Source organism: Bos mutus, chromosome 10, assembly GCF_027580195.1.
Source record: "Bos mutus isolate GX-2022 chromosome 10, NWIPB_WYAK_1.1, whole genome shotgun sequence".
Lineage (NCBI taxonomy): Eukaryota > Metazoa > Chordata > Mammalia > Artiodactyla > Bovidae > Bos > Bos mutus.
In genome coordinates, this window is record NC_091626.1 from 62,060,840 (window position 1) to 62,070,881 (window position 10,042).

The following is a 10,042-nucleotide window of genomic DNA, read 5'->3' on the forward strand; positions in this document are numbered from 1 at the left end:
GACCCTACCCCTTCAGGTTGTCACAGATCCAGTCTATTTTTCTATCTGGGCTTTCCATAATTAGAGTTATACCATGCTGTGTCTGACTTTTTCACCTGATGTATACACCACAAGCCTTTTCCTGAGCTGCAGCATGGTCTTTGTGATACCCATCAGCAATGGCTGCAAACATTCCACAGAATGGATATGCTGTTGTTTACTTAACCAGTGCCCTATTGTTAGATGTTTAGGTTGACATTTAGGATGCTTCCATCTTTTCACTCTTACACACAATGAGGAGATGAACATATGCATACAGATCTTTCTAAATTTATGAATTCTTTAGGATAGACTCTCAGAGACGGAATTACCAAGCCTAGGGAAATACACAGTTTGACACCAACAGTCAAATTGAAACCAATGTCTTTTCTTTCTATTTTAGTATTTCTGGTTTTGGTTTATTAGCATCTTAGAAGAATATAATGGTCCAATATATTGAAGTCTAATTATGTTGGACTGTTTTGATGTGGTTTAACTATTATGAGAGTCATTTCTGAATGTTGAAGGGGAGTTGAATAGTCTGTTCCTGAAATGGCAGTATGTAATTTCCACTTTGGAGAATACTCAATTCTAAGTTGAGATTCCTAGTAGAATAAACTTAATTTTCCCACAACTCCAGTGACTATTAAAATTTTTGGTGTGGTTTTCTTTTCAAAAACTCCTAATTGTTTTTGGAAATTTGGATGTAAGGGTAGCACATTATAGATTATTGGCACATAAAATTGTTTCTAAAGTAACTGCCTACGTATTTGTTTAAAAATACTAAAAAAAGGTAGGGATTCGTAGGTGACTCAGCAGTAAAGAATCCACCTGCCAATAAAGGAGACACGGATTTGATCATCCCTAGGTCGGGAAGATCCCCCGGAGAAGGAAATGGCAACCTATTCCAGTATTCTTGCCTGGAAATCCCATGGACAGAGGAGCCTGGCGGACTACTGTCCATGGGGTCACAAGAGTCCGACATGACTGGGCACAGCACAGCAGCCCAGTAAAACCAAGTTTCTCTGCTGTGTTTATGATTAATGCATCCATCTAAAACTTTATTTCCTTTCTTGTCGTGCCCTATTCCTCTTAAGATTGAGGAGTTATCACAGAAAAGTGGGGACTGAAACTGAGCAGTACCCTGCAGGAACCTCCGGGTACAAACACCCCTCTGGGTCCCCTGATTTTTGTTTGTAGGGGAGAGACAAAGAAAAAAGTGTTAATATTCTAGGCCTTCCCCAAGTTCCAAAGAGCAGGCTCTAGCAGTTAACAGGATGGCAGAATTACAGGATGACTAGTTCCTCTTGAAGGAACACAGATAACAATCTGATGCCTATTTCTTCTACAGAAACTAAGACCCCCACCCAGGTGGAGGATGGTGACTATAAGCTGATCACAAGCACACAGACTCCAGACTGATTGGAACCAGAAGGTTGAGATTCCCAAGACATCACCCTGTCATCTTATCCCCAACCAATCAAAAGAAAGTCACACACATTCTGCAGCCCTTGCCCCAAATTTTACCTGTAAAAATTCTTCCCCTGAAATGATTGGAGAGGTCCAGTCTTTTCAGCATGAGCTGCCTGTTCTCCTTGCATTAGACCTTCCTCTGCTCCAAACTCCAACATTTCAGATTGTTTGGCCTCAGTGTACACTGGGCTCATGAACTTGGATTGGACAACAAAAATACATTCCCAAAGGTTACAGTGATTTCAGAGCCACCAGTGGTGAAGGCAAAGACTCATTTCACTGCAGCCCATCAATTGCTGTCGCTCCAGGAACTTGAATTCCAAACTGCTGACAAATGTCATTTGACGTAATCTCTGTATCCTGTTTGCCCTCTGGGGAAATTTGCTCCTAGTTACCACATTTGAAATAAACTGCAAGTGTCATGATTTCTCAGGTACGTTTTTATTGGTCATAACCAAATCAGCCTGTCAACTAATTCAACTCTTTCGTCCAAAGACACATGAAGTTAGAAACCATCTTCTCAGTAACAAAATTTTTTAACAGTTTGATAGGAGAGAGAGCACCAACCTGCAATACAGCAGCCGTGGAGCACATTTGGAACATGTTAACATTCTTCTTTATCTCTTTTAGCTGTGCCTGGCTGAACCCACCTGGGGGGCTTCAAGCTGCCTACCCTCCTGAACCCTCCAGGCCAGAGGGGCTTGACCTCCCAGTCCCTGAGAAGCAAGCCATCTCAGGCAGCTGGGACAACACAGAGAATGAAAGTCAGCTCAGTACCTAGGCTTGTGGCGGCCTCTGCTCCCGAGTTAAAGCTTTTTCTGAAAATGATAATAACATGATGCTATTATCATATAAATGATCAAATAACATGAAAGCCAAAATCTTGGCTTTCTCTGCCCACCAAAGTTGAATGAAAAATACAGAGACAGAGTTTGGAGGAAATAGAAAGGTGGCTTTAATTCTCAGTCAGCAGAGAGGGGAACTCAGTAGGCTTATGCCTCAAGAACTGTGCCCTGTCCACCCATGAGGTGTCTAGGGGCTTCTATAAGATGAGGAACAAAGATGTTAGGATCTTGATTTCTTCCTCTTGCATTGTTTCAAAGACTGGCATTATTTCATAGGCTGGTGTCAGTAACTCAGGATTTGAGTCTGGCAGTTCGGTGGCTCCGTGGCCTTCTTTCCGATATGTAACTACAAAGGGAAGGGTGTTGTAAGGGTAAACACCAGACACAGGATGTATTCAGCATAGAGTCAAAAGAAAATAGATGTGAAGTGTAGCTCCTGCAGAGTTAGGGGGTGGAAAAGCAAGCTTAGGTACAGACATGCAGAGTTAGGAGCAGTTAAAGTGAAAAAAAAAAAAACTAGGAATGTTCAGGCCTGCTCATAGTTCTCTTTATCTTCTTTGTTCTCATGAAAGGGAAAGAAAAAAACCTCATTTCTCTCTCTCTCTCTTTTTTTTCCTTTTCACTGCAGTAATGACAGTGATACTAACAACAGTAATCAACATCCCCCTTGCAAGTGCTAAGGTTCAGGCAGTGTACTAAGTACCATATATGCATCATCTCATTTCTCCTTACAAGAACCCTAAAAGCCATCTGCTATCACAACCTTTTTAAAGATAAAGAAATTGAGGCTCAGAGAACTTAAGGAACTTGTCCCAGGTTGCACAACTAAAAATTGACAAAGCCCGGGTGTGGAGCCAGATTTTGTTAGACTCCAGAGAAAGATTCTTGACTCCCCTATTAGATGGTGGTGGTGTTCAGTCACTCAGTCGTGTCTGACTCTTTGCGACCCCGTGACTGCAGCATGTTAGGTGGTGTTACATGCTGAAAATATCCACAACACATTGTCTTAGTGTGTTATTCATCAGAACGCACTAGGGAAAAGCCGCCTGGTGCCTTTCTGTAATCAAAGAAAAGGGAGTGCCCACTGAACAACAGCAGGGCCTTGGGAGAGAACCACAGAGATGAGGAGGCATTTGTACCTTGCTCACAAATTCTTTTACTGTCTGACCTTTCTCATCTGGAAAATAACACAAGGAGATGGATGTGTACTTGGGTTCAGGGTCCTGGTTTGTCTCCCAGCACAGAGGACCACCTCCTGAACTTCTGGACTCTGTCACGTCTTGGCATTCCTCCAGCATTCCCCTAGCTTGAGTGAGGCCTGGACTGGGGGGCCCTGGGCCCTAGGCCAGACAGACGCTCAGAGGGAAGGCCTTGGCTGATGGCTCTGAGTGCAGGTCTCTGAGCCCAGACACACACACCCCAGCACAGATCTGGGGTAGGCAGAGGCAGATGTTAACCTCTTCTGCCTCCAGGGCCCTCAGGCCCATCTTCAGGTTCTAAAGTCCATCTCAGATAGCAGATTGTGACTTCCATCCTTTGGGCTTCCCTGGTGGCTCAGAGGTTAAAGCGTTTGCCTGCAGTGTGAGAGACCGGGGTTCGATCCCTGGGTCGGGAAGATCCCCTGGAGAAGGAAATGGCAACCCACTCCAGTATTCTTGCCTGGAGAATCCCATCCTTTCTAATCACACCCTCCGTCCTTATGGCTGCTGCTGCTGCTGCTGCTAAGTCACTTCAGTCGTATCCGACTCTGTGCGACCCCATAGACGGCAGCCCACCAGGCTCCCCCGTCCCTGGGATTCTCTAGGCAAGAACACTGGAGTGGGTTGCCATTTCCTTCTCCAATGCATGAAAGTGAAAAGTGAAAGTGAAGTTGCTCAGTCTTGTCCGACTCCTAGCGACCCCATGGACTGCAGCCTACCAGCCCCTCCGTCCATGGGATTTTCCAGGCAAGAGTACTGGAGTGGGGTGCCATTATGGCTGCTTTCTCTGTTAATTCTTCTGCAGCACCTGCTCTGTCCTTCAGTCATAGAGAGTGCTCTCACTGCTGTTGTTGGCAGTATTAGTAGCGATGGCAGCAGTAGCAGTAATACCAGTGATGTTGGATGGAATAATAACTGCTGTGGGACTTCCCTGGTGGTCCAGTGGTTGGCCTTCCATTGCAGGGGTCATGGGTTCGACCCCTGGTCAGGATACTAAGATCCCACATGCTGTGGGGCAATTAAACCCACATGCCACAACTAGAGAGCCCATGAGAGCCTGTGTGCTGCAACTAGAGAGAAGTCCTTGTGTCCCAGCAAAGATCCCATATGCCACAGGTAGGATCCAATGCAGCCAAAAGTAAATAAATAGAAAGAAAACAGACAAGTCATACCATAGGAGGAAATCTTCGCATACCTTATATATGAATTAAAAACTTGTGTCCAGAATACATAAAATCTAAAACAAAAGAATAACTGCCACCACTCTTTATTGAGCCCTTGCTATGTTCCAGGCAGTATGCAGAGTTTCCACATTAGTTTATTTCTCCTGCACAATGGCCTTGGGCAAAGTCAGTTAATTCTCCCATTTTACAGAGGAGGAAATGGGCCTCTGAGATATTGCAGAATGTAGCAGAGCTGAACTTTGAATCCAGGGCTGGTTGTCTCCAAGGCCCACGCTCTTAACTGCCTGTCTACTCCCTTTTTATGGGAAGTGGTTTTTCTCCTGTCTACCAGGATGTGTGCTAGTTGACTTTGAACTTGATCATAAGTCCTCTGTATTAGTTTCCTACTTGGATAACTAATTGCCACAATTTGGTGGCTTAAAACAGCAATTTATTATTTTAAAATTCTAGAGGTCAAAAGACTGAAATGGGTCTTATGGAGCTAAAATCAAGGATACCAGCTGGGCTGCATTTTCTCTGGAGGCTTTGGGGAGAATCCATTTCCTTGCCTTTCCAGCTTCTGTATCAAAGTATTAGTAGCTTAGTTGTGTCTGACTCTTTGTGACCCTATGGACTGCAGCCCACTAGGCTCCTCTGTCCATGGGATTCTCCAGGCAAGAATACTAGAATGGGTAGTCATTTCCTTCTCCAGGGGATCTTCCAGAACTAGGGATCAAACCTGGGTCTCCTGCAGTGCAGACAGAATCTTCCCTGTCTGAGCCACCAGGGCAGACCCAAGAAACTAGAAGCTGCATTCTTTGGCTCATGACCTCTTCCTCCATCTTCAAAGCACATCATTTCAATCTCTGCTTTTGCCATCGCATCTACTTTTTCTCTGACCTTTGATTACTTTGGGCTTATCTGGATTAACCCAGGATTATTTTCCCGTTTCAAGATCCTTAATCATACCTGTTTACAGTGCCTCTTGCCATATAAGGTAACAAATTTACAGGCTTAGGGATTAGGATATGAACATCTATAGGGCACCATTATTCTATCACACCCACCAAGAGCCAATTTCCTCAACTCAAACCCAGACAAGAAGAGAATAGCCCATTGAGTGGGTAGCACCCGCCTAACCTCCCCTCAGATGCTCCCTTGCCAGGGTCAGGGAACTTGGATATGGGCTTGGTCTGCAGAAAGATGTGTCCAGACCAGAGGGACAGAATGAAAAGAGCTAGTCGGTCACCCACAGAATAATAGAGTTGGGCAGAGTTAGAAGAGCAATAGGGCTGCTTCCCAGGTGCTGCTGCTGCTGCTGCTAAGTCGCTTCAGTCGTGTCCGACTCTGTGCGACCCCATAGACGGCAGCCCACCAGGCTCCCCCGTCCCTGGGATTCTCCAGGCAAGAACACTGGAGTGGGTTGCCATTTCCTTCTCCAATGCGTGAAAGTGAAGTCGCTCAGTCGTGTCCGACTCCTAGCGACCCCATGGACTGCAGCCCCCCAGGCCCCTCCGTCTATGGGATTTTCCAGGCAAGAGTACTGGAGTGGGGTGCCATTGCCTTCTTCAGCTTCCCAGGTGACTCAGTGGTAAATAATCCTCCTGCCAATGCAGGAAATGTGGTGCCACGGATTTGATGACTGGGTTGAGAAGATTCCCTGGAGAAAGGAATGGTAACCCACTCCAGTATACTTGCCTGGAGAATCCCATGGACAGAGGAGCCTGACAGGCTACACTCTATGGGGTGGCAAAAAGTAGGACACTACTTCACAACTGAACGACAACAACAGAGGCGATAGAGAAGGCATTCAGTCCATTTTGCCACTGCAGGCTTCCCCTCCACTATATTTTTGACAGACCCTTGTTAGAACACCTTCGGGAACAGAAACCTCACTCCTTTACAAGACAGCCAGTCCCCCAGCTGGCAGCTCCAGTTGTTAAAACTTCTTCCTTAATGTAAGCCTTCCTCCCCAGAAACATCCCCATTGGCCCTGGCTCTAGTGAGGCTGAACAAGCCCTCCCTTTCTTTGGGATATGATAGCCTCAAGGGCAATGAAGACTTTGAAGGGTGTTTCTGTGAAATCAAAGGCACCAGAGGCACCTGGGGTGTCTCTATGACATCAGTGTCTGTACTCTGGGTGCTATCAGAGTCCTGTGTGCCTATGGACAATACCCAGTCTGGTGCCTGCCACATAATAGTGGGCTCTTAAAAGCAGTGCCCTGAACTGTTGTCAAACAGCAGAGCTGGTTCCACCTTGAAAGAGGAGAATGGAAGCAAGTTTGGAAGCCCAGCCAGGAAACGCAGATTCTCCTCTTTAAAGCAGCTGCCACAATTGAGATTCTGGAAACAAGTGGCAACAATCATATACAGGGGTGGGAGGCTAATCCTCCAGCTTAAATCCAAAGTGAAAGTACTGTTTGGGTCTGATTTTCCTTCATGCTCAGACTGATGGTCTCTGCTGCTGCCTCTGCCTCTCCCCTAGGTCTTCCCTCCTCTTCTGTCTGTTGACACCACTAATCACTTTCAGCGCCTGTCCTAGTTCTGTGCTGTTTGCTCTCTATACCATTCTTCCTTTTCCCCAGCTCTGGTCTGCATTATAGGAGGTGACTCCTGCAGGCTGTGTTTCCCAGGCTCCTAGATAAGCTAGTTCCTGGCATATTTAGCCTATGGAAAGCCCTGTAGGGAGACGGAAAAAATCCAGGCTATTTTCCCCTAACACACACACCCCACCCCACCCCACCCCCACCACCCTGCCCTCCCCCTCCCCCCATCTCTGCTTGATCTCTGTGGTTCCAGCTTCTATTTGTGTCTCTGTTTCCTGTGCCCTGGCAGTCCCCTCCCACTGACCTCTGACCTGGAGGTAGAAATGACTTCCTGCTGTTGCTTATCTCTGAGTTGCATCACCATACCCAGTGGTTTCTTGATTTTTCCATCACTTGTGTAGCCAGTTCTCCTTTTAAATATCTCTCTCTTTTACTACTGAAAGTAGTATTTTTTCCAGACCAGATATAGTTCTGTTACCCTTTCAGTTGTCATGCTTAAAGAACCCTATACTGTTCTAGAAGTCCTAAACTCTCTCCCTCAGACTAGGTATTGATATTCCCATATAACAGTCTTGATAACTGATTTTGGTGATTTTTTGGCTGAGCTGGGTCTTAGTTGCTCTCCACAGGCTTTATCTAGTTGTGGCATTGAGGTGCATGGGCTTTGCACTGCAGTGGCTTCTCTTGTTTCAGAGCTTAGGCTCTAGAGCATGGGCTTAGTTGTTCCATGGCATGTGGGATCTTCCTGGACCAGGGATTGAACCCATGTCCCCTGCATTGGAAGGTGGATTCTTCACCACTGAACCACCAGGAAAGTCCCTTGATAGCTAATTTAGAAAATTCCTTTTTCGTTTGCTAAAAATCTCTGAAAAGAAAGATATAGATCCATGAGGCCCACAAAGTGCAAGAGTGGATTCAGTTCCACTCAATTCAACAAATTTTTCCTTAGTTTTCAACATACATTCACTCATTCACCAAATATTCATTGAGCATCCATTACAGTATTTTCTAAGCACTGTAGTAGGACCTGGGGATGCTGCTGTGAGCAAGACAAAGTCTTTGCCTCCATGGAATCTGCATTCTAGTGGAGGAGGAGACAATGAACAAATGAGCAAATGAATTTATAGTACATCAAATGGTGATAAGAGCTACAAAGAAAATATAAAGCTGGGTAAAGGGGTGGGGTATTGTTTTTGCTTTGGCTCCATCCCTTCATTCTTTCTGGAGTTATTTCTCCACTGATCTCCAGTTGCATATTGGGCATCTACTGACCTGGGGAGTTCCTCTTTCAGTATTCTATCATTTTGCCTTTTCATACTGTTCATGGGGTTCTCAAGGCAAGAATACTGAAATGGTTTGCCATTCCCTTCTCCAGTGGACCACATTCTGTCAGACCTCTCCACCACGACCTGCCCGTCTTGGGTGGCCCCACAGGGCATGGCTTAGTTTCACTGAGTTAGACAAGGCTGTGGTCCTAGTGTGATCAGATTGATCAGTTTTCTGTGATTATGATTTCAGTGTGTCTGCCCTCTGATGCCCTCTTGTAACACCTACCGTCTTACTTGGGTTTCTCTTACCTTGGATGTGGGGTATCTCTTCACAACTGCTCCAGCAAAGCACGCCATTCCTCCTTACCATGGACAAGGTGTATCTCCTCACCGCCGCCCCTCCTGACCTTGAACATGGAGTAGTTCCTCTAGGCCCTCCTGTGCCCACGCAGCCACCGCTCCTTGGACGTGGAATTGCTCCTCTCTGCCGCCACCCCTAGAAGCAAGGTCTGATGCTGTAAAGAGCAATATTGCATAGGAAATTGGAAAGTTAGGTCCATAAATCAGGGCAAATTGGAAGTGGTCAAACAGGAGATGGCAAGACTGAACGTTGACATTATAGGAATCAGCAAACTAAAATGGACTGGAATGGGTGAATTTAACCCAGATGACCATTATATCTACTACTGTGAGCAGGAATCCCTTAGAAGAAATGGAGTAGCCATCATGGTCAACAAAAGAGTCCGGAATGCAGTACTTGGATGCAATCTCAAAAACAACGGAATGATCTCTATTCGTTTCCAAGGCAAATCATTCAATATCACAGTAATCCAAGTCTATGCCCCAACCAGTAATGCTGAAGAAGCTGAAGTTGAACAGTTCTATGAAGACCTACAAGACCTTTTAGAACTAACACCCAAAAAAGATGTCTTTTTCATTATAGGGGGCTGGAATGCAAAAGTAGGAAGTCAAGAAACACCTGGGGTAACAGGCAAATTTGGCTTTGGAATACAGAATGAAGCAAGGCAAAGACTAATAGAGTTTTGCCAAGAAAATGCACTGGTCATAACAAATACCCTCTTCCAACAGCACAAGAGAAGACTCTACACATGGACATCACCAGATGTCATCACCACAACACCAAAATCAGATTGATTTATTATTTGCAGCCAAAGCTGGAGAAGCTCTATACAGTCACCAAAAATAAGACCGGGAGCTGACTGTGGCTCAGATCATGAACTCCTTATTGCCAAATTCAGACTTAAATTGGAGAAAGTAGGGAAAACCACTAGACCATTCAGGTATGACCTGAATCAAATCCCTTATGATTATACAGTGGAAGTGAGAAATAGATTTAAGGGACTAGATCTGATAGATAGAGTGCCTGATGAACTATGGACAGAGGTTCGTGACATTGTACAGGAGACAGGGATCAAGACCATTCCCATGGAAAGGAAATGCAAAAAAGCAAAATGGCTGTCTGAGGAGGCCTTACAAATAGCTGTGAAAAGAAGAGAAGCAAAAAGCAAA